Below are 22,075 nucleotides of genomic sequence, written 5' to 3'. Positions count from 1 at the left end.
ATTCGATATGCCAAACCCAGTAACATCACAATGGAAACGTTACTGGGTCTGCTCGAGCAAATCAATGAAAACAGGAGGACAGTGACAGTGACAGTGACAGGGTTAGAGCTACAGTACAGTGGGTAAGGCATTTGCTTGGCCTGTGGCCTACCTGGATTTGATCTTGGCATGCCATATGATCTCCTATGCACTGCTAGGAGTAATTTCTGAGTGCAGAGCCAGGAGTAACCCCTGTGCATCACTGGGTGTGACTGAAATGCAAAAAAAAAAAAAATCAAAATTAAATCGATTTTGTAGATTCAAATGAAAGTGAAAGGAGAAGCATGAATGCACTAAAAAGGCTGAAATTAAAGGGAATGTAAGATAATAGCAATGTATTCTACCTCCCAGTCAGTAGCTGCCTAAATCTGAAGTGTTAATTAATCCCAAGTAAATAACCTGAAACAGATATAATTTATCTAACATTATGATAAATGAAAAGATTTTGGACAAAATATAAGTTTACTTTTTTATATTTCATGAATTTTAATCAGAGATGCTTTACTACTGAAGTTATCAACTCACTCTTTTGCCCTTACTTTTTGCAGTTTGTTGGTTTCCTTGCATTCCTTCTGCCTGGTCTGGGAATTAAAACACCTACTCTTATATATGACTTACAACACAGCCTCAGGTGCTCCTCTAAGCTATACAATTTTCTTTATTCATTTGAGTTGCTGAGTGTTTGATGGCTGTGAAAATAGTTCGGCATTGTTGCTTTATAAATTATTTACTATTTAAACCTGAGTAGGTCACTTAAATTCTCTGAATCTTAGTTGTATGTATGTTTTTGGTATTTCACTAAAAATTAAACCCCAGAATCAACTGATTCTGTTGATCCTGTCGTCCAAATACTGAAGATTTTGTCAACTTTAAAGAAACTATAGTATTTACAAAGTTTATAATAGTTATGTATTATTTTCTCTGAACCTACTACTAGCATCCTATAGCTGTAGTTCTGTTCAGAGTAGGTACTAAAAATTTCAGTAGCAGAAGCAAAATTTTAAATGAAGTAATTATTAAAGGCCCTCCCGTTGATCGTCGATTTGCTCGAGCGGGCCCAGTAACGTCTCCATTGGAGACTTTGTTGTTACTGTGTCTGGCATATCGAATACTCTCGGTAGCTTGCCGGGCTCTCCGAGAGGGGCGGAGGAATTGAACTCGGGTCGGCCATGTTGGCCACTTGTAAGGCGAACGCCCTACCCGCTGTGCTATCGCTCCAGCCAATTATTAATTTTTTCAAGAAAAGGCAGTTGAAAAAGAGCAGTAGAACAACCAACAAATCAAAAAAAATTCATAAATGTTGCAGAAAAAGAGAAAATTTGGTGGTCCAAACTTAAACATATTGATAATTCTAAATATAAAACAGCCAACATTGCACTTAGAAGTTCAACTATTAGGCTCAAAAGCCAAGATTCAGGCTGTTATGATTAAAAACAAACATTTTATGTGTAAATATAGCTATAGGTTAGAAATAAAATAGTGAAAAATATATACTAGCAAACAGTCATCATTAAAAACTAAGTAATATGAGACAAAGTACACAAGTGAAGAATAAAAAAAAGACACTTTATACTTAAAAAACATAGATTCAACTTTGACTGTAAGAAAAAATAGTTTCAGTTCCTAAACAATAATAAACAGGATTAAAGGAGAAATAAACAATTCCTAAAAAAAAGATTTTAAATGTGTCTTTCACGGATTCTAAAAATAAGTAGGTAAAAAATCTCAGTCCCTGGACTGAGATCTCCAAGCCTGCTCGGATCGGGGCTGAGCATCCTCCACCCAGATCCTCCACATTCCAGTAGGCAGGGGTCACACCCACCAACTGGTCCCTTGGCGCCGTGTAATCCCATCGGCGGCCAAGACCCAGAGACTATAAAACCCAGCTCCCAGCGAATGCTGCCGCACGACATCTTATTATCTCACTCTTGCTTTGGACAACCTGGCAGGGTACCAAATGTAACCTGCCCACACGGCACAGTCTGGTTAACTCTCCGTGGCATACCCAATATTCCATATACCAGTAACAATGATGGATCTCATTCTTCTAACCCTGAAAGAGCCTTGTATATGGCACTTTTTAAAAAATTCTAAGGGCTAGGATGAAGGAGACGTTACTGGGGCCTGCTCGGGGCAATTGACAAACAACAGGATGGTGAAAAAATCAAATAAACAATGTTTAAACATCACAAGTCAATTAATTATATTAATTTGTGCAAAAATTAGCTCAGAAGCTCCAGGTATATTTTCTTTTAAAATGTATATTATAATTTTTAGGATAGATTTTACGTTGCCCCACAAAGCACATATTGATAGATGTTTTTTAAAAACAAAATCATGTAATATATTCTAACTATAACACTATATTCTTACTATAATATATTCTTACTGTAGCACCGTAGCACTGTCCTCCCAGTTGTTCATTGATTTGCTTGAGCGGGCCCAGTAAAGTCTCCATTATGAGACTTGTTACTGTGTTGGGCATATTGAATATGTCACAAGTAGTTTGTCAGGCTGTGCCATGTGGGTGAGATACTCTTGGTAGCTTGCCAGGCTCTCAGAGAGGGGCAGAGGAATCGAACCCGGCTCGGTCCAACTGCAATACAAAATTATAAAATAACGACATACCTATATAGTCCCAGATATTTGAACATAAAAGCAGTTCTAGATAACTCAAAAATTAAAACATAGTCAAGAATTGAAATTATTGTACTAAATGTTAATAAGACGTATCATCACAATTTATGAGATGCAACCAAAGCACCACTTTGAAAACATTATATAATCTTACATATGCATGTTAGAATAATGGTATAAAATTTTCTCATCTGTCAACTTAAGAAACTTGATAAAGAAAAAAATCAAAACTAATTTAAATAAAAGAAAATGATAAAAAAAACCCTAATACATAAAGGAAACAGGTACAATACAGAATATCACCAATGTCAAAAGCTGATTATTTGAAAAGATTGATACATTGAAAATATTTTTAAAATTGAGGAAGCACAAATTATAAGTAAATCAAGAGAGAATGCTAAATGTCAGTACCTCAGAAATCAAGCAAAAATAAAAAATATTTCGAATTATAAATTTTATAATTTATATAAAATATTTGTGGAGCGATAGCACAGCAGATAGGGTGTTTGCCTTGCATGTAGCCAACCCGGGTTTGATTCCTCCATCCCTCTTGGAGAGCCCGGCAAGTATCCAGCCCTCATGGCAGAGCCTGGCAAGCTACCCATGGCATATTCCATGTGCTAGGAACAGTAACAAGTCTCACAATGGAGACGTTGCTGGTGCCCTCTCGAGCAAATTGATGAACAACAGGACGACAGTGCTACAGTGCTATAAAATATTACAGCAGAGCCTGGCAAGCTACCCGTTGTGTACTCGATATGTCAAAAACAGTCACAATAACGGGTTTCATTCCCCTGACCCTGAAAGAGCCTCCAATCATTGGAGAAGATTAGTAAGGAGAGGCTGCTAAAGTCTCAGGGCTAAGACAAATGGAGACATTGCTGGAACCCACTTGGGTAAATCAATGAAAAATGGGATGATAGTGATACAATGTTACAGTGTTATAAAATAGTAAAATTTTAAATGATATAGTTTTTTAATGCTACTTGAAATAAGTAGGAAAACTCGAAGTCACTATTCCATGAAGATAATAGAATTCATGATAAATATCTTTTTACAAAAAATTTCCAGGTCGATTGATTATATGAATTAATCGTACCAAACATTTAATAAAAGTCTTAATGCTTTAAAATTTTGAGAAAACATAGTGATGAACATTTATAAACTCATTTTATGTATCAATATTATGTTGATGCAAATCTAAAAATATTTTAAAATATAAAGAAAAAAACACACTTATGTAAAATTGATAAATTTAATTCTCAAAAATCAAGCAATTCAATACATAAGTAAAATGTGATTCCTGAGCACAGCACCAGGAATAAGCTGTAAATACTGCCAGGTGTAGCTCCCTACAAAATAATTTAAAGTAGATTAAAAAATACATAAGAAGATGAAGATGAAAAAAAATGGACAAATGTGTTTAAAATATACACCCAAAACGTTTTATGTTAAGTTTTATGTTCATTTCCTTTTCATGCTTTGTGTTGCATTTTATGTTCAATTCCTTTGAAAACTCATTAAATTTTGTTATGAACAATATTTCTTTAATATTTAAAGGTCTTCATAAAAATCTATAAATGATGTACAACTATCTAAAGATAAAATATTAGAATATGTTCTTCTAGTACAAACATTGACGTAAGCTTTATAGTCTCCCCAGTTCTGTTCAATATTCAAAGATCCTAGGAAGTGCAATTGACAAGGAAAAAAGCAAATTTAGAAACATTTAATACTATTATTTTAACATATAAATAAATGTTTATATAATAAATTATACAAAAATTAAAAACATACATTAATAATTAAGTTTGCCATCATTTAGTATTCAATGTCACTGAAACAATAGCTTATATTTATACATACCAGGAATAAGCAGTAGTAAAATATCAGCAAGAAACTGCAACTAAATTATAGAGGCTTTGGGTGGAAAATTAAAAATGGTTTATGTAAAGATGTCCATGTTTGTTGACTGGAAAACTCAACATTTATATCCTTCTAATGCACTTCTATAATTTGCTGATAAAATTTTCTTGGACATTTCTAGCATGTCAAATATCAATTAATTTTTAAAAGAGGAATAAAATTTGAGATACTAGAATGTATGGTTTCAGTCCCTGCTATAAAGCCACAGAACTGCAGAGAATGAAAGTCTGAAAGCTTACTCGGCTTTGTATATTTCAGTGACACAAAGGAAATTGAAGACCAATTTATGGCAATCTATTAATAAAGGCAAATGATATGACATAACAAGCAAAAAAATGCGGATAAACATTGGATTTGGGAGAACTAAAGATGTAAATCCTCCTTGTTCTTTCATGAATATGCACCTGTTACAAGATTAAATTACTATTAAGATTTTTGTGATAAATCTTAGCAATGTCTCTCATTGTGATAGGTCTCAAGGCAGGAAATTCAATAAAGCACTTCATTTGTTTTGATCATTTTATCAAATTGACTGTATTTTGACAGTTAATCTACCCATTAATACAGTATCACAAATGGAAATTAAGAGTAGAGATCTTAGTTGTTTAATGTTCCAGTTTTTTCTTTATATAATATCCTTGGCAAAATATCACTTACATATCTTGGCCATAATTGAATTGCTATATTATTATGGTTGAGTTTTAATAATCCTTCATATGTCCACGTGAGTTCTTGTTAAGAGTTTCAAATATTTTCTTCTCTTTAGTGATGATGTGGTAATAGTTGAATTTCTATTTTTAAAAATATTTAAAAATTGATCTGCTTTTCAACACAAATATATTGAAATCTAATTGTCATATACAACAAAGATTATATAATAATGCCTAAATGTTTTTCTTCTGTAGGAGACTTTGAAGTACACCAAATCATTAATAATAATAAAGTATAAATTGAGTTTTATCGAAATAATTTTTTACTTCTCAAAAGAAATGAGAAAGTGAATCTATAATCTTGAACAGGGAAAGTATACTTGATACATATTTTGACAAATATATTTTATCTAAAATATAGAAAACTCTGCAAATCAAAAATTTAATGAGAAGCCTACTCTTAAAACGGGCAAAATCTTGAGTTATTTTTATGAAAAATTTCATTTATTAAAATTTATTTGAAATGGGGCTAAAGAAAGAGAACAGTGAGAAGGGCATTTGCCATGCACGTGGCAGACCCATGTTGGATTCCCAGCATCCCATATGGTTCACTGAGCACTGCTAGGATTGAGTCCTGAGTGCAGAGCTAAGAGTAACCCCTGTGCATCACCAGGTGTGACCCAAAAAGACAAAAAAAATTTGAAATAAAATATGATTGATATTCACACAGAAAATTTTCAGAAATATGTAAATTAAAATTACACAGATTGTAATTCATATTGATGCAAATGAGCAATTTAAGTAATTCCAAAAGCACTAAATATTAATGAGGGCTAGAAAGAGAGGACATGCTTGGGATGGGAGATGCATGCTGAAAGTAGACTATAGATTGAACACCACGGCCACTCAATACCTCTTTTGCAAACCACAATGCCCAAAAGGAGAGAGAGAACAAAATGGAATGTCCTGCCACAGTGGTGGGGTAGGGAGGGAGATGGGGTGGGGGGGAGTGAGAGGGATACTGGGAACGTCAGTGGTGGAGAATGGGCACTGGTGGAGGAATGGGTACTCAGGCATTGTATGACTGAAACACAAACATGAATGTTTGTAAGTCTGTAACTGTAACTCACAGTGATTCACTAATAAAAATTTTTAAAAAATAAAATAAAATAAAAATATGAATGAAAAGTAGTGAAAGGAACTAAGTGAACCAAAGTAGAGAAAAAAATTCATGTGTTTAACTTCACTAGTTATCAAGTGTTATAAAGTGAAGCAAGAATATAAAATCATTTTCCATTTCTCATATTAATAATTAAAACAGCTGAATAATTTTAGTTTTCATAATTATATGTGAAAATTGGCACTCATTTATCTAATAAAGATGCCAATTGGTATAAAGGTAAAGGTAAAGGCCCTCCCGTTGATCGTCGATTTGCTCGAGTGGGCCCAGTAACGTCTCCATTGGAGACTTTGTTGTTACTGTGTCTGGCATATCCAATACTCTCGGTAGCTTGCTCGGTTCTCCGAGAGGGGCGGAGGAATCGAACTCGGGTCGGCCATGTTGGCTGCTTGTAAGGCGAACGCCCTACCCGCTGTGCTATCGCTCCAGCGAATTGGTATAAATGTTGAATTGGTATAAATTGGTATAAATGTTGAATTGGTATAAATTCAACAAAAAATGTGTTTCTAAAACCCTACAATATCCCTACTTTCTGAATCAACTATTTTTAAAATACCTATCCAAAAAAATCACTTGATTCCCACCCTCAATCCCATCAGCCTTATTATCACAGAATAGGATTGTCACATTCTCCTCGGAATATGAGAGAGTTCTAAGGATTGAGCTTGAGCTGGGCACAAAATTCCCTAGATTACATTCTGTGTCCCGCTAAGCTACTCTAAGGTTAGCATCCTCTCTTAGAAAACAATTATAGAACTTATTCTATTTTATACTTAATTTTCTTGTCTGTAACAGAATTTTCCAGTCACTTGCATAGAAATACAGTGTACTGTGCTGTGGGGAAATAAAAGAAGACTGGTGGATAAACAAATAGAACACTGCATGGGCCCAAATTATTGAGATTTCATAAATAAAGGAAGATGATTAACTCACTTCTGCAACCAAAAATAGCCAAAAAAGTCATTGAAAAAACAATATAACACAATGGATTTGAAAGAACTTTGGATTTACAAGTACTTTATTTTCTTAAGTATTCCTTAAAAATATCCACATAGGGTCTTAACACATAGGTCCCGCATACTTGCCTTGAATGTGGCCAACCTAGATTTTAGACCCATTTTGGTCTCCAGAGGCCAAATGGGAGTGATCTCTGAAGACAGAGAGATAGGAGTAAGCCCTGAGCACAGCCAAGAGTAGCCCACAAATAAAATAAAATAAGAATATACATATGATAGCTGCCACTTTTATTATTCTTCTACACATTTAACCTATTACCTGTTGTTTCACCAAAATTTACACTGAAATTTCAGAATTTATGATACTACTGAGGAAATGAATTAATAAACAGTATTTTAAAGTTAGCATGAAACTTACATTGAGAAATGGTTCTAAATTCATCAGCATTAATAGACAATCACTTCCAAATTTATAATTCCGATTGCTTAGTGTTTGCAATGCATTTGGAGACATACGCTTAGAACTATATTATAAACATGCCATCATCTCTTTCAATTATAGACTAATTGAAATAGAACCCCTAAGTGCTAGAGTCCAGTCATTGTGAGGTTTTAAGATCTTTTTAGACAATTCCAAAGGATTTTGTGATGAAACTGGTTGACAAAAGTGTTGGATTAGGTGTATTAGGGCTTTTACTCTGGTGCAGAAGCTTGTAATTTCTGCTTATATGAGTTTCTCTTAGAAATGCAGTTATGATTCACAAATATTGTCCTGCTCAGATGTCAACTATTACACCTTCTCTACCCTTCTGCAGGCAAGATCATAGTTTTAGACTAGAAGTTTTATCCTTTGACTTGTTTTATTATCATAGTTTTGTTAATTAGAAATAGGTTCTGGCTTCCTTTTATGTAAAACATAGGTTTGTTATCAACAGAACCACACTCTTCCCAAAGCATTTCTCCAGTGGTTTTAATCCTTTTTCACAAATTCAAGAAATAAAGATCCTTCCACACTGAGCAGTGAGTAGTTATTTGGACTAAGAATTACTTTTAGTTTAGTTGTCAGATATTCTAACCCACAGTAGAAATTTGATTTTAAAATATAAAGAAAAAGAACCACCACTTTTAATTATGTTCAGAAAGTTGACAAAATTCTGTTGGGAGACATTCCTAATAATCCATGCACATAATGCAATAGGGATTATAAATATAAATGAATTCAAAGGTTTATAACCCTGGAACAAGATGATGAAAAACCAAACTATGGCTGGCAAACTTACAATTAAAATCTCGGTTAGTAAATGACTTACTTGAGAATTCTCTTTAATCTTTCTTTTCCAGTAGGTTTCTGGAAGTACAGAAAAAGTAAAAGCATAGCCAGCATTTGAGTAGAAAACTTATAGACTATATTACAAATATAAAGTTTTCAAAGTTCTTGATTCACTTGAAATCCTTGCATTTACATGAAACAAACTCTGTTTAAAAAGTTATAAGGAAAATTTAGTCATCATTCCAAATACAAAGATGATTAAAATAAAATTGTAAAAAGTGAGGGGAAACTATTTTCAAAAAGAATTTGAAGCTAGTCAAAGCCTGAGAGATAATACAGCCGGAAGCGCCTTGCATGTGTCTAACTGGGGTTTGATTGCTGGCACCACATGTTTTCCTGAGCACAGCCAGGAATGATCCCATTGCCGGACAGACCTGAGTAATCCCTGAGTACAGCTACGTGTGGCCCAACACCGTCACCCCAAAACAAAGAAATTGGAAGTACTGTGATATTTATATATTTTTACATTTCAAATTTCATGTTAAATATTTCATATACCTAGGAGCCACACGATTGTGTAATGATACATCAATATACCTGCCCTAATATATGACTGTATAGAAATTGTTGTTCATAATACAATTTTATATTTCATGTCAAGGAAGCAGGTTCAAATACTTAGCCATTCCAACATAAACAAGTCTGCCTTAAAATATTTGGCTCTTAAAATTGCTTTAGAAATCTCATTTTATCTTCTCTGAAATGCTGTCAGCAACAATTGTAAGCATTATTCAATCAAGTTATAGCAATAAAAATTTCAGCATTTGTATTAACTTGTTTAAATCCTGAATGTAAGGTCTTATGATTGACACCCTAACTGACCACTTTTATCTTTCACATGTGATTAGTGCATCCTTTATTCATTATTCATTTATTTTTTATAGAGAGCACCACCAGCAGTGCTGAAGGAACACTCCCAGTACAGCAGATGGCTCTTTCAGTGATCAGGGAAACTCCCTGGCCATGTCCAAAGATGCTTAGAGTTGAGCCAGGATGGAACTTGCACGTTATAAACATGTACACTGCTACTTAAACTATCTACACCAGTTTGACTCTCTCTTTTAACTTATTTACTTTAAACCATTTATTTATTTATTTGTTTGTTTATTTATTTCGGTTTTTTGGGTCACACCCGTGATGCTGAGGTGTTACTCCTGGATCTGCACTCATGAATCATTACTGGTGTTTCTCAGGGGACCACATGGAATGTCAGGACTTGAAACCGGGTTGGCCACATGCAAGGCAAACACTCTCTTCACTATACTATCACTCTGGCCCCTTAATTATTTATTTCTTTGTTTTCAATTGAAGCGCCTTGACTTACTGAGTCACAAAGTTATTTCTTATTAAAATTCAAGCATATATTATTTCAATATCAATCTCTTCATCATTGCCCACTTTCCTCAACCAGCATCCCCAGTTTCCCTTTATCCGCAGCCTGCCTGGCCGGTGTTTTCCCCTACACTTAGGGATCTCTTTCCTAGTCTATATATTACCCCCATCACACTTCCTCCCTTCATTACCTGTGGTTGGTGGGAGCAGGCAGAGGATTTCTGTCCCCGGGTCCATTGAGCCTGGAGTCTAATGTCTCAGAGTTCCACTTATCTTGTTCTGTGGGGCTTCAGTCGTGTGTGAGTCTCTGCCCAAGGGTCCGGAAAGCATCCTGGAGCATGGTGGTGGTTGGGTAGTGGAGGAAGTGGAGGTAGTGTAGGTCGGCTGGTGAGGTATTTATCCTGTACCTGTAGGGGTAGGACGGGGATTCTGTGCATAATCCAGTCCCTGGAACACAGGCAGTTGGTGGAAGCAGACAGTGCAGGGTAGGGTGGGAATTCAAAGAAGGAGGGCTGGGGATTAAAACCACCCTATGGTGTTTTGCAAGATGGATGAAGGTTCCATCCCAATGAAAAACCAGCAGGACTGTACTACTGTGCAAGAAGGGAGACCTCTATGACATTGGCAACTATCGCCTGATCTGCCTATTGTCTATCATCTACAAGCTGTACTCAAGTCATCCTGAATAGGATTGGCAGAACACTAGATGAAGGACAACGATGCGAGCAAGCCAGGTTCCACAGAGGATTCAGCACCATCAACCATATCCACACGATAACCAAGCTCATTGAGCTTTCTCGGGAGTTCAAGATACCGCTCTATCTAACGTTCATTGATTTAAAGAAGGCCTTTGATTCTGTTGAGACAAAAAAAGTCATCGAGCCCTAGACAAGCAGGGCATTCAAACTCAATACATCTGGATCCTCCGTGAGCTGTATAACGGACTCACTACCAGGATCTCACCATTCTACAAAGAAGTAATCATCTATGTCAAGAGAGGGGTTTGGCGGGGTGATACCATTTCACAGAAACTCTTCAGTGCCACCTCGGAGAACATCATGTGGCGACTGGAATGGGAAGGAATGGGAGTGAAGATAGACGGTCGGCAACTATACTACCTCTGCCTTGCTGATGACATTGTTTTAATAACACCAAACACTAGCGAAGCAGCAAAAATGCTGGCCGACTTTGACCGTGAGTGTGGAAAGGTCGGACTCCAGCTGAATCTCATGAAGACAATGTTTATGAAAAACAGTCTCGTGCCTGCTGTTCTATTCACTCTTAACAGAACAACCATCTCTGAATGCAACAGTTATGTGTACCTAGGTCGAGAAGCCAACATGGCAAATGATCTGGCACCAGAGTTGCGCAGGAAGAAGACAGTGGCTTGGAACGCCTTCAAGAGTGTTGAAGAAATAGCTAAGAGGACAAAGAACTTCCGGCTCTGGGCACATCTCTTTGATTCTACTGTTCTTCCTGCATTAACATATGCCTCAGAGACTTGGGCCCTACACAAACAGGATGAGAATGCTATTCGGTCTCCCAAAAAGGAATCGAAAGAGCTATGCTTGGTGTATCACGTTTCACTCAAATGAGAGAAAGAGTCCATCGAGGGTCAAGAATCAGGGACACTGTCTCATTTGCCAAGGCGTAAAAAATCAGATGGACTGGACACTTAATGAGATTTGGAGATAACCGCTGGACTATAGCCCTTTCGAACTAGATTCCATGGGACGTCAAAAGACCGCAGAGCCGCCCACCTACAAGATGGTCAGACTTCTTCATCAAGACCCTGAACGATCGATTTGAGGCTCTTCATGTTCCTAGAATGAATAGACGCCATTGTGCTACACAAGCATGTGACAGGGACAAATGGAGACATTACTGGCACCCGTTCAAGCAAAACTATGATTAAAAGGAAGTAAAGTGATCAAGTGATGACCTTTCCTCCTGAAGAACAGTTTTCCTTCTCTTTGTTTTTATCGTGTTTGGGACTTGGTTATTTCCCTACAATGTGTATTTATATCCCATATATGAGAAATATAATTTTGTGCCTATCCCTCTGCCTCTGTCTTCAGATCAATCTAGGCAGCAGCAAATAGTAAGACTTTATATTTTCTTACAGTCAAATAGTATTTTATTTTATATGTGTACTATAACTTCATTATCCAATCATCTATTCTTGGACATTTGTACTGTTTTCAAACTTGATTATTTCTTTCTTGAAAGCAAAAGTATGATTTCTTGCTACTCAAAAATGCCAAGAATAATTCTTGGAAACTCACTAATATTCAAGAATAGCCAAGATAATTACCAGGAGGTTCCCTCCATGGCTTGGAGGCCAGCTGCCTCTCTCTTTTTGGGTGCTGTGGTTTGTAAAAGAGGCATTGAGTGGCAATCTTGTTTGGTCTATAGTCTATTTTCAGCATGCATCTCTCATCCTGGGAGGATTCTCCCAACACTCTTTACTTGTTGCTCCCTTCTCTATCTGAGCTGCCTTTTACCCTAGCATGTGCAGCTGGTCTCCAAGCCATGGAGTGAACCTCCTGGTACTTATCTCGGCTATTCTGGGGTATTTGTCTCCTATTTTGTTACTTTATAATACCCAGATGAATAAAATTTCTCTATATCTGTCCCTCTCTTTCTGACTCATTTCACTTAGCACCATAATTTCCATGTAGTACCACTTGTATGTAAATTTCATGACTTCATCTTTTCTAACAGCTGCATAGTACTCCGTTGTGTAGATATACCAAAGTTTCTTTAACCAGTCATCTGTTCTCGGGAACTCGGTTTTTTTTCAAGATTTTGGCTATTGTGAACAGTATAGCAATAAACATAGAAGTGCAGAGGTCACGCCAACATTGGTTGCTTTTGTTCTTTTGGATGTGGGCCAGTCTTTGTGATGTGAGATGATATCTCATTGTTGTTTTGATCTCATCTCCCTGATGATAGTGATGTAGAAAATTTTCTCATGTGCCTTTTAGCCATTCAGATTTCTTCTTTGGGAAAATTCCTGTTCAGTTCATCACCCCATTTTTTATGGGATTAGATGTTTTTCTTCTTGTAAAGTTCAACTAGTACTTTGTATATCCTTGATATCAAGCCCTTATCGGATGGGTATTGGGTAAATATCCTTTCCTATTGTAGATTGTCTTTGTATTCTGGTCACTGTATCTGTTGAGGTGCAGAAACTTCTTAATTAAGGGAATCCCATTTGTTTATCTCTGTTTCTACATGGTTGGGCCGTGCAGTGTCGTCTTTGAAGATATCATTAGTCTCAATATTCTGGAGGGTTTTGTTGACCTTGTCTTCAATGTACCTTATGGATTTTAGCTTGATGTTGAGATCTTTAATCCGTTTTGATGTGACTTTTGTGCATGGTGTTAGGTCGAGGTCTAAGCCCATTTTTTTGCATGTGGTTGTCCAGTTATGCCAGCACCATTTATTGAAGAGGCTTTCCTTGTTCTATTTCACATTTCTTGCTTCCTTATCAAAGATTATATGTTCATACATTTGGGGTTGTGTATACAGATATTCCACCCTATTCCATTGGTCTGCCTCCCTGCCTTTGTTCCAGTACTGTGCTGTTTTAATTATTACTGCTTTGTAGTAGAGTTTGAGGTTGGGGAGGGTAATGCCTCGCAATGTCTTTTTCCCAAGAATTGCTTTAGCTATTTGTGGGCATTTGTTGTTCCATATGAATTTCAGAAGTGTTTGATCTATTTCTTTGAAGAATTTCATGGGTATCCTTATAGAGATCGTGTTGAATCTGTATAATGCTTTGGGAGTATTACCATTTTGATGATGTTAATTCTTCCTATTCATGAGCAGGGGATATGTTTCCATGTTTCATGTCCCCTTTTATTTCATTGAGTAGCGTTTTGTAGTTTTCATTGTAGAGGTCCTTACCTCTTTAATTAGGTTGATTCAGAGATATTTGATTATCTGGGTCACAGTTGTGAACAAAATTTTTTTTCATGTCACATTTCTCTCATTATTTGCGTATAGAAAGGCCATGGATTTGGGGGCATTGATTTTATAGCCTGTGACTTTACTCTCCAAGTCTATTGTTTCTAGGAGTTTCTTGGTAGAGGATTTAGAATTCTCGAGATATAGTATCATATTATCTGTGAATAGTGAGAGTTTGATTTCTTCCTTTCCTATCTGGATGCCTTTAAAGTCTTTTTCTTTCCTAATCATTGTTGCAAGTACTTCCAGTACTACGTTAAACAGAAGTGGTGATAGTGGGCATCCTTGTCTTGTCCCTGACCTTAGATAAAAGGCCTTTAGTTTTTCCCCATTGAGATAATGCTTGCCATGTGTTTGTCATAGATAGCTTTGACTATCTTGAGGATAGTTCCTCGATAGCACAGTGGTAGGGCATTTGCCTTACAAGTGGCCAACATGGCTAACCTGAGTTCGATTCCTCCCCCCCTCTCGGAGAGCTCGGCAAGCTACTGAGAGTATTTCCCCCGCACGGCAGAGCCTGGTAAGCTACCCGTGATGTATTTGATATGCCAAATACAGTAACAACAAAGTCTCACGATGGAGACGTTACTGGGCCCGCTCGAGAAAATCGATGAACAACGGGAGGACCGTGCTTGCTTCCTTTTATCATAAACAGGTGTTGGATCTTGTCAAAAGCTTTCTCTGCATCTTTGATATGATGATATGGTTTTTATCTTCACTTTTGTTGATATGATGGATTATATTGATCGATTTCTGAATGTTAAACCATCCTTGCATCACTTGGTCGTGGTGAATTATCTTTTTGATGAGTTGTTGTATTCTATTTGCTAATATTTTGTTGAAGATCTTTGCATCTGTGTTCATCAGAGATATTTGCCTATAGTTTTCTTTGTTGATTGCATCTTTGTTTGCTTTTGGTATTAGTGAGATATGTGCCTCATAGAAAGTGTTTGGGAAACTTCCTGATTTCTCAATTTCCTGGTAAAGCTTGAGGAGAACTGGCAACAAGTCTTCTTTAAATGTTTGGAAGAATTCACTAGTGAATCCATCTGGACCTGGGCTTTTGTTTTTGGGAAGACTTTTGATTACAGTTTCAATTTCCTTGATATTAATAGGACTATTCAGGTATTCTAGATCTTCCTGATTCAGCCTTGGGAGATTATAGGAATACATGAATTTATCCTTTTCTTCTAGGTTCTCTTGTTTCATGGCATATAGACTCTCAAAGTAGTCTCTGATGGTCTTTTGAATTTCATTGGTTTCTGTTGTGATGTCCCCTTTTTCATTTCTGATTCCCTTTATTAGGGTTCTCTCTTTCTTTGTGAATCTTGCTGGTGGTTTATCAATCTTGTTTATTTTCTGAATGAACCAGTTCTTGGTTTCATTGACTTTTCGGATTGGTTTTGGGTTTCCATGCTGTTACTTTCTTCTCTTAGTTTTATTATTTCTTTCCTTCATCCAAGTTCCAGTTCCTTTTGTTGGTCTTTTTCTAAAATCTTGAGCTGTGAGGTCATGTTATCTATGTAGACCCTTCCTTCCTTCCTTAGAAATGCTTGCAAAGCTATAAATTTTTCTCTTAACATGGCTTTAGCTGCATCCCATATGTTCTGGTAGCTCATATCTTCATTGTCATTTGTTTCCAGGTATTTTTAATTTCGTCCCTGACCTCCTTCCTGACCCACTCATTGTTCAACATTGAGTTGTTTAACTTCTAGGTGTTTGATTTTGTTCTCCGTGTCTTTGTGTGATTCGCTTCTATCTTTAGCATTTCATGGTCTGAAAAGATTGTTGAAACTACTTCTATCTTCCTGATTCTATTGAGGTATGTTTTGTGGCCTAGCTCGTGTCTATTTTGGAAAATGTTCTGTGTGCCTTGGAAAAGAATGTGTATTCTTTCTTTTGGGAATGTAAAGCACTGTCTACATTTATTAGCCCTCTCTCTTCTATTTCTTCTTTCAAGGCTAATGTTTCCTTGCTGAATTCTGTTCTTGTTGATCTATCCAGAAGTGATAAGGAGATGTTAAATTCTCCGACCATTATAGTGTTGCTAGCAATGTGTTCCTTAAAATCTGTTAGCAGTGTTTTTATGTATTTAGCTCTTCCTTCATTAGGTGCGTATACATTTAAGAGTGTGATTTCTTTCTGCTTTATGTATCCCTTGAAAATTGAAAATGGCCTTTGTTGTTCCTTCTGATCTTTTTCAACCTGAATTCTATGTAGTTGGATCGTAATATGGCTACCCCAGCCTTTTTCAGTGAGCTGTTTGCTTATAGTATTGTTTTCCATCCTTTAACTTTGAGTCTGTGTTTGCTCTTACTGTTCAGATGAGTTTCTTGTAGACAGCAGAATGTTGGTTTCAGTTTCTGGATCCATTTTGCCACTCTGTGTCTCTTGATTGGTGCATTTAGACCACTGACATTGAGAGAGATTATTGTCATGGGGTTTTGTGCCATCTTTCTGTAGGTGTTGGTTATGATTATAAGTGTTTTCTTTCTTATTTTACAGGAGCCCCTTTAATCCTTCTTTTAGGTTTGGTTTTGAAGTTTCTGAGCTGTTGTTTATCTATAGAATGGTGTATCGTTCCATCAAGTTTGAATAAGAGTTTAGCTGGATAAATTATTCTTGGTGGGGTGTTCGTTTCATTGAGTTTTTTTTTTCCATTATATTTCACCATTCTCTTCGGGCTTAGAGGGTTTCCTCTGATAGGTCTGCTGTAAATCTAAGGGGTACTCCTTTGTATGTGATTTCCTTCTTTGACCTTGCTGCTTGCAGTATTGTGTCTCTATCCATGGCATCCATCATTCTGGCTATGATATGCCTTGGAGTGTTTTTATTAGTGTCTCTTTATTAGCTGGCACCCTTCTGGCTCCTTGGATCTGGATGTCTGCATTCTTTAACTCTGGGAATTTTTCAGCAATGATTTCTTTCACTGTGGTTTTTTCATTGGGGTTGTCTCCCCGTCCTTCTGGTACTCCAATGATTCTAATGTTGTTCCTGTTGGTGTCATCCCCTAGGTCTCTGATTCGACTTAGAGCTATTTTGAGGTCTTTTCCCATTGTTTGTTCTTCCCTATGCTATTTCTGTTGCTCATCTTCAAGCTCTCTGATCCTGTCTTTAGCTGTAGTCATTCTGCTGCTGAGGGCACCCAGTGAGTTTTTAATTTCATCATTTTTTGTGACATTTCTTTCTGTAGCTTTCTTATTTCTACTCTCATTTCTTCCTGTATTTTCTTGGCTATCCATTCCACTCTTTCTTTCATTTCTTCCTTTAATTTTCTGGACATCTCCTCCATTGATTCTTTGAATTCTTTGAACATCTTTAGCATTTCATCACAGAATTCTTAACTGGAGAGTTCATACTTGTGGGAAGCCCCTGTTGAGGATTTGGAACTCTTTTCTTCGTCCTCTCCTTGTAGTGGAGATTTGCGCTGTTTCTTCATGCTGTTGTGGTTGTATAGAGGTAAAATCTTGAAGTTCACTAGCACTGTTCCCTTTTATTGTGGGAAAGGATTCTCATTACAGTCAGTCTTGAAGTTCACTAGCACTGTTCCCTTTTATTGTGGGAAAGGATTCTCATTACAGTCAGTTGATGGTAGTCACCCTTCTCCCCTTTTAGAATATGTCCTTCCTCTCAGACATAATTCTGTGTTTTATGTTAGGCAATGATTGAAACATTAAAAGATGTGATCTTTTATTTTGGGCTTGTAAAGTTTCTTGGGTACATTTTTTTTTGTTGTTGGAATGGGAATAGTACCGTGGATTGTTGTCCTATTGTTTTTGAGGCAGCCTGGACGTTTCCGCAGAATTAGGTGATGAAGGTTGGGATGTTAGTCGCAGATGCTAGGATTCATATGTGTAACTGTGCAAGTGGCCCCTCACCCAGACAGAGAAGGCCATGCCCACATTTGAGGAGGCCAAGCCCCTACAGTGGTTTCCACCCCCATAGTCAGTCCAGATGCTAGTCCACACACCCATGGGGGGGGCGGGGTTGGTAGCGACTTTGGGCTGGTGCTCGCTGCGGAAGTGGAGGAAGGTGCCCCAGGCCGGGGTTCCAGTGGCAGCTGGCGTTCAGGATCTCGAGTTTAGGTCGGGAGGGGGCACCAAGCAGCTACAGACCTGTGGGGGGCGGCAACTAGTTGGGCTGTGAAAATCCTATTTTGATGGTTTGGTAATTTCCTTTTTTTACAAACTAACTTGTTCAGGTCAGTTGGTCTGCCTTATCACTATCTGGTATGAGAATACAAGAAGTGGGATTGCTAAGGAAAAAAAAAAACTATTCAGTAAAAAAAATATAACCAAAATAAAAAACACCTAACTCCAGTTGATATTTATAGTATTATTATTTAAGCATGAAAATAACTATAGTTGTACACACAGTGATACCAATGCTTTTCCCAGTTGTGTGGGTCTGCAAAAACGTCATTGAATCATTATCTTAACAACTATGGAAACATAGATGTTTTACAAGGGAAATATTTGAAGCTTCTTGATACTACGAATTATTAGAGACAAACTTGCAGAATTACAGCCGCATATTTGATGTATGGTGTTACAAAAATAAAAATTGACAAAACAGAATTTTTAATTATTATGACCAAGAAAATACATATTTATAATAATACATTGGGCTGGAACGAAAGCAAAGCGAGTAGGGCATTTGCCTTGCATGCAGTCAACATGTCAGACCCGAGTTCGATTCCTCCACCCCTCTTGGAGAGCCTGGCAAGCTACCGAGAGTATCTCGCCTGCACAGCAAAGCCTGGCAAGCTAACCATGATGTATTTGATATGCCAAACACAGTAACAACGAGTCTCACGATGGAGACGTTACTGGGCCCCCCTCGAGCAAATTGATGAACAATGGGAGAACAGTGACAGTAACAGTGATAATAATACATTAAGTAATTAGGAACAACTCTTTTTTTAAAAAAACTTTTATTAGTGAAGCACCATGAGGTACAGTTGTAGACTTATAAATTTTTGTGCTTGGATTTTAGTTATACAACAATCAAGTACCCATCCCTCCAACAGTTCCCATTCTCCACCACCAATGATCCCAGTATCCCTCCCACCCCTGGGAACAATTCTTTAATAATTGATAAAATATGTTATAATAATAGCTTATTTTTCCTATAATTTGAGTTTATTTTTATGAATTTAATGCACATAAATATATATTTTTCTCAATACTGTATATTCTCCATATTTTAATCCTTTTTAATATGTACATTTTATATAAATATTATCTTCATATGTATGAAATTATTTTTATAATCTTGTTCAGCACCAATTTATAAACTAAGTATTAAAATTTTTACTGTTTTGGTTTAATTTTATATTTGAATAGAGACTGTAAACATTACATTTTTTGTCCATTTTTCCACAGAAAAACAGGATCTGGTGTTGGGTAATTTGGTTCCTCTCCTCACTGGCTATATGAAGTATGGTTGTTTTTATGAACTTCCATACATAAAAGATAAAAGTGTATTTGTTAAAAGACAGATACAAGTTGGGTCAATATTTCTTATTTAGTAATAACTTTGAAGTAATCCACAATACAACTTTAAAATCTCTTTTAAAAATATATCTTTGACAGAATTCCATTAAATTCTTAAAATAAGAGCTAGTGAAGGGATTTTCTGAGGCGAGATAGTATTTTATATTTTAGTTTCAGGGCTAATGTTATTGATTTCTCCCCATATGAGATGGTTTCTTCCAAGTAAGTTGTATATTTATAGTCCCTCATATTCTGAAAATGCTAATGTTTTGCATTTCCTTAATTTTTCCAGGTGTTTTCAAGGAAATGTTTATAAGAACAGGATTAGTATTTATAAATGCTTCTTGAACAGTTGTAGTTGTGTCTAGTTCAAGCCTCCAAAAATTACTAGATTAACCATGAATCTTCATTGACAGCTACATAATTTCTCCTGATTTTCCAGCAGCAAGCTTTATATATATTATATATATTAATCCTTTTTAATATGTACATTTTATATAAATATTATCTTCATATGTATGAAATTATTTTTATAATCTTGTTCAGAACCAATTTATAAAGTAAGTATTAAAATTTTTACTGTTTTGGTTTAATTTTATATTTTATTAGAGACTGTAAACATTACATTTTTTTGTCCATTTTCCCACAGAAAAACAGGATCTGGTGTTGGGTAATTTGGTTCCTCTCCTCACTGGCTATATGAAGTATGGTTGTTTTTATGAACTTTCATACATAAAAGATAAAAGTGTATTTGTTAAAAGACAGATACAAGTTGGGTCAATATTTCTTATATTGATATATATATATATATATATATATATATATATATATATATATAACAAGCTCCCGGGAGAGCACAAGGCAGAGTCTCCTATTCTGTGCCTGAATATCCTCGCCAGGGCCCAAACAGCTGAAGACCTCCAGGCCGCAGCCAAGGCCATACTGAAGCAACTCTCCACACACTTGGATAAGCCTCAGGCATAACAGAACTGGCAGAGGAACCCAGGTGTGTGGGACCCGGGGCTGAGATCTCCAATCCTGTACGGTTCGGGACTGGACCTGTCAGTAGCTAGACAGTTACACCCTCCAACTGCCATGTAACCCCAACAACGGCCAGGATCCAGAGATTATCACAACAAGCTCCCAGGAGAGCACAAGCAGAGTCTCCTATCCTGTGCCTGAATATCCTCGCCAGGGCCCAAACAGCTGAAGACCTCCAGGCCGCAGCCAAGGCCATACTGAGGCCACTCTCCACACACTTGGATAAGCCTCAGGCATAACAGAACTGGTGTGGGACCCGGGGCTGAGATCTCCAAGCCTGCATGGTTTGGGACTGGACCTGTCAGTAGCTAGACAGTTACACCCTCCAACAGCCGTGTAACCCCAACAATGGCCAGGATTCAGAGATTATCACAACAAGCTCCCGGGAGAGCACAAGCAGAGTCTCCTACCCTGTGCCTGAATATCCTCACCAGGGCCCAAACCGCTGAAGACCTCCAGGCCGCAGCCAAGGCCATACTGAGGACACTCTCCACACATTTGGATAAGCCTCAGGAATAACAGAACTGGCAGAGGAAACCAGGTGTGTGGGACCCAGGGCTGAGATCTCCAAGCCTGCACGGTTTGTGACTGGTACTGTCAGTAGCTAGACAGTTACACCCTCCAATTGCCGTGTAACCTCAACAACGGCCAGGATCCAGAGATTATCACAACAAGGTCCCGGAGCGCACGGCCGCGAAAGCAGCCGTGTGACAATTCATTTACTTTTCTCTAAGTTTTCAGGGTACCTTTAAATATCCCACCTGCAAGGCAGAGCCTTGTAAGCTATCCGTGGTCTATGCCAAATAGACCAAATTGATATGCCAAATCCAGTAATAAATGGATCTCATTCCCCTAACCCTGAATATGGCAGAGTCGAGAAGGATATGAAAGGAAAGGCTGATAAAATACCAAGGCAGAAATAGGCTGCAAAAACGAAGAAAAACAAAAATGATTGTCTGTACTTTTAATGCCTGTATGCTGGCATCTACTGCATCTATTGAAGACCTGATGGTACAAGCGCGAAAGATCAAGTACGACATCATTGGTCTGACCGAAACGAGAAGACATCAATTACATCATGCCGTTTTCGACACTGGAGAAGAACTGTTCCTTGGAACATGTGATAAAAGAGGCGTTGGTGGTGTTGGTATCCTTGTCAACACAAACTTAGCCATGAGCATTGATTCATTCAAATGCCTAACAACCCGAATCGGACGATTACACTTGAATAGATATGGCTCACTACCGGCAGTTTCTATCTTTGTTGTCTATGCACCAACATCCAGTTATGATGAAGGAGAAACTGAGAAGTTCTACATGGAGCTGGTGAAGTTCTATAAAGAAGATCACACCTTCTATAAGATCATTGTCGGTGATTTTAATGCCAAGATAGGACCAAGAAGATCAGTTGATGAACTCCACATTGGGACCCATGGCCTAGAATGGAATGAACACGGTGACAGACTGTCTGAGTTCATCATGTCAACCAAAACCTTCCATGGTAACTCACAGTTCCA

Source organism: Sorex fumeus, unplaced genomic scaffold (assembly GCF_029834395.1).
Source record: "Sorex fumeus unplaced genomic scaffold, SorFum_2.1 ptg000014l, whole genome shotgun sequence".
NCBI classification, from domain to species: Eukaryota; Metazoa; Chordata; class Mammalia; order Eulipotyphla; family Soricidae; genus Sorex; species Sorex fumeus.
Note: the sequence above shows the minus strand (reverse complement) of the source record.